Source organism: Corvus moneduloides, chromosome 4 (assembly GCF_009650955.1).
Source record: "Corvus moneduloides isolate bCorMon1 chromosome 4, bCorMon1.pri, whole genome shotgun sequence".
NCBI classification, from domain to species: Eukaryota; Metazoa; Chordata; class Aves; order Passeriformes; family Corvidae; genus Corvus; species Corvus moneduloides.
In genome coordinates this window covers 40,279,351-40,283,346 of record NC_045479.1, presented here as the reverse complement: position 1 = coordinate 40,283,346, position 3,996 = coordinate 40,279,351, and positions in this window count along the sequence as shown.

Genomic DNA, 3,996 nt, shown 5'->3' with positions numbered 1-3,996 from the left:
CAGCCTCTGGGTTTTATTTCCCTGTTGCTCTCAACTTCAGATAAAATGTATTTTGTTGTTGCTGTTCCTAAAATTAATTTTGTAAAAATGAAAAATACTAGTCCGTTTATTACTTTTTTTTCCCCCCTCCTTGATTCCTTCTTGCTATGAGATGGGAAGATTTGAGTGCTGCACTACTAAACATGAACATGTAGAGATTCTGGCAGAGAGCGATGCTCCCTGCCCTAGAAGAGCTTTTTGGTATAGTTATAACCCTCACACTAAAATCCACCTTTTTCATCAGTATTCATTTATAATTTTTCATTGTATCTGAGTTTGGGGAAGGAGTTCTTAAGAATAATGAAGTAAATTAATCTTCCATGAACAGTGTTGGTAAAACAGGGAAGCTTTCTGCAAATTAGGCTCTTGTGAGAATCAAGCAGTTTTGTCTTGGTATGGAGTTAGACTTCTTTAGATTTGTTTCCACCCCATGAGGCTTTAATATTTCCACGTAATCTTAGATGAGGAGAAAACTTCCTTCAGAAAGGACATCTATCGCCCAAAACAAACAAAAGGGTTTCACTGATGAACATCTGTGTGTTGTGGTTTAGAGCAGAACACTGAACCACAGAAGAAATAAAAGTGTGTCTGAGAACAAGATGGACACTGGCTGGAAGACAGATGTTAACTAAAATGTAGTGCTGAGAAAGAGACAAAAACAAAGTGAGAATATTTTAATTTAAAATAAATCTCTCTGTGTTCTGCCTTTGATCATACTGTTGAAGAATGGGAAATACAGAAGGGAAAGAAAAAAAGTAATTGGCAAGTGGTGACCTGTGATCCCAGAACTTAAAGGGGTAATTTCTATTCCCTGCTGCTTCTTCTTAAAAAGAGTATTTTGATAAAAGTGTGTAGTAATTTTGAAAATGCTTTTATTCTGAAGGAGTTTATATTTGTTTTGTTATATTTTTGTGGGTTTTTTTTCTTTTATTCTGCAGAAATTATTTCCCTTCTTAGGTGGATTTCTCCCACTTGACAATTATGAGTCAGTTTAATAAAGCTGCTGAAGACTTGAGGAAATAAGCTGTGTCACTTGGTTCAGTGCAGTAAAGATACTCCTACAGAAGTTTGCAATTCCCTCTTTTCCACTGCTCTTTTATTAATAGATTTTAAAAACCCAGTTCTATATGACTGCAGTTTCCATTCAACACCCAGCCTTTCTTCTCTTCAACTGAACAAGTTGGACTCCTAATCACCTGATCACTGTTACTTTCAATGCCACCCTTCCTGGGGATTCTTGATATTGTAATCTTAAGTCTTCTGGAAGACTTTATTTCTTCAGTCCTTACTAAGGTTTTGCTAGAAGGCTCGGGCTTGTCTCCGTATCTACGCCATTTCCATTGTGCAAGACAATGCTTTCATTTATTGCATGTAGTATCTGTTTTACAGAGGGATGTCATGCAGAGATGCCATGCTTACATGCAACTGAATGCTGGTTTTGACGGAGTTCGCAGCTCAAGCACTCTCCTCTGCAGTGAAAATGCCTAATGTATCTGGGGACAAAACATTCCATGGAATGTGACTTCATGTAAATTTTTCTCTTGCCCCTCAATTTTAAAATGCTCCCACTATATCAAATGATCTAAAGCTCTAGCCCGGTTTGCCAGTAAGAAGGTCTTTTGAATTCTATCGGCTAAAGCCTGCCTGCTGATGGAATGTATGGGAGGACCTACTTCGATTCTTTTCCCTTCACAGCTGGCAACATTGAAGTGTCAGCCACATTTGACAGAAGGGTAAAAAAAGAATTTGGATTTCCCATCATCAATTCCTTTTCAAAGTCAAACACCATTACCATAATTTTTTTCCAAATGTGGAGATGATCAAATGAGTCTTGTTAAAGGGGAATATACTAAACTAAAGATACTGAGTTCTATGGCGTTCTTGTTTCTCCAGACACTAGGTTGAAAATCCATTACTCTGGTTTGAAATGTGACTTGTTTGCAAAAACCATCTCATCATCAAAATTGAAGCATGGAACAGAAGATGCAGATGGACAGTGATGGTTGATTTTAATACCTTGGCAATGGGCAGCCGAAGTGAAATACTAAACTCTGTGCTGCTTTTTGATTTGGTACCAGTTTGGGCCTATAAAGTGGTAGAATATTTGTATCTCCAGGTAGCCAATATGAAAGACCAAGAAGTTTGACATGGAAGATTATATCTACACTGTTCTGACAGTGACCTTACCTTAGTTTTCTAGCAAGATGACAAATTATTTTTGAACTTCTTCACTCCAAACTTTTTAAAGTAAGAGAAAAAACTGCAATTGTGTAATTTTGTAGTGGTGTTGGTATTTGATTTCTGAATATGAACTTGTTTGAGTGGCTTTCAGCCTTGTGCATCCAGTCATTCTATGGTTGTACAAGAAAAATTGAGAGGTTATTTATACATGGAGAAAATATGTTCTAATGCTTTGAGCACATGTATTCAAGTTGAAAAAGTTGGATTCATTAAGGGCCATATAACGACAATCAGTTTTCTGAAATCATAAAAGTTTCTGATTATCTATGAATTACTTCAGGTCTGTTAGGTGGCTGAACATGGCTGGTTCAGGAAACTTAAAGCTAAAAGGAGGACAAAGGCAGGTTATCACATACAAAGGTGAATCTGCATTCTAGTGCTATTTGGCATGTTTCATATTTGTTGGTTTGTTTTTTCTTAATACTGGTGTCACTAGGCATTTATTGCTCCAAGACTGCAAAGCTTAGCTATCAATGCAATATTTGACACGTTACCCAAGTTGTCTTTGATAAAGGGATTGGAAAGAGTGCAGAAACAGTTTGGCAACAGGCTGGGGTTTTTTTGTCATATGTCAACACGTGGAAGGGTGGGAAAATAAAAGGTCCATTGGGAGGTTTAGGTACTTTATAGATGGAGGTCAAGAGGAACACTGCAGAATATAATGAGCATTCTTCGTCAAAGTATTCTTTCTTTGCTGTCCTGAAGTGCATACCAGGAACAAACAAATTCTGATATGACTGGCCAAATAGACCTGGTAATATCTGTGGGATCAGACCTCTGAGCTGAGAGAACAAATGTCTCCTTGAAACTTACAGAAGAGAATCAGACCTGTTTCAAAGAACCCCCAAAGGTTGCCACTGCAATATGGATGTCATTTCATATGCTTTTAGCTACATCATATAGGAAGAGTACATTCTGTACTGCAGAAAGAAGAGAACGTGGGAGAGTGTGCTTCTGAGCCCGTGTGCAGTGGGGGCCCATTGTTCTGCGTAGTGTGAATGCTGAGCAGAATATGCTGTTGTGACATGGGGACGATGTGGTGCAGAAAAAATCCATCATGTCTTGTCATCATTCAGTCATATTGCAATGGATCATTAAATGGAAGTATGGAAGCTTTGTTTTGCTTGAGGTAGCAGAGTTATTTATGCTCATTTGCAGGTCTGTCCAGTTTGCTGCAAGGATGCAATATTCTACTTTTTACATGTATTTTTAATTGTAATTTTAGTAAGTGCACAATTACATTTCAAGAGAAGGTTCATCCTAAAAATTAGCTTCATGGATCTTCTTTTGGAGAATTCACCTCAGTGCAGTTAAAAAAAAATTCCTCTGGCAGCAGTTAGTAGCTGAAACTAGGATTTAATGTTTTTAATAATTCCAATAAATTAAATCTATTTCCAAGAAGGAACCTTAAAATGCTGCTGTGGCATCTAATGAAATAAAGCAAACAACTATAATGTGGAGTTTCCAGGATCAGCTCAAATATTCTGTAGGAATCAAGTCAGATTTTCTTCCTACCTCCTGCCTTCAGAAGTGGTAAAGAGAAAGTGGGAGAGCATTTAGTTTATGTTCATCTCCTTTATTTGAGTTTTAACACGGTCTAGTGAATAAATATGATTTGAAATCAAGAATGCTTATGCTGCTTTTTTTAAAATAAAGGATACATTTATTTGGAGAGTTACTTAGCAGCCTGTTTCAGTTAGCTTTGAAGGAGAACCC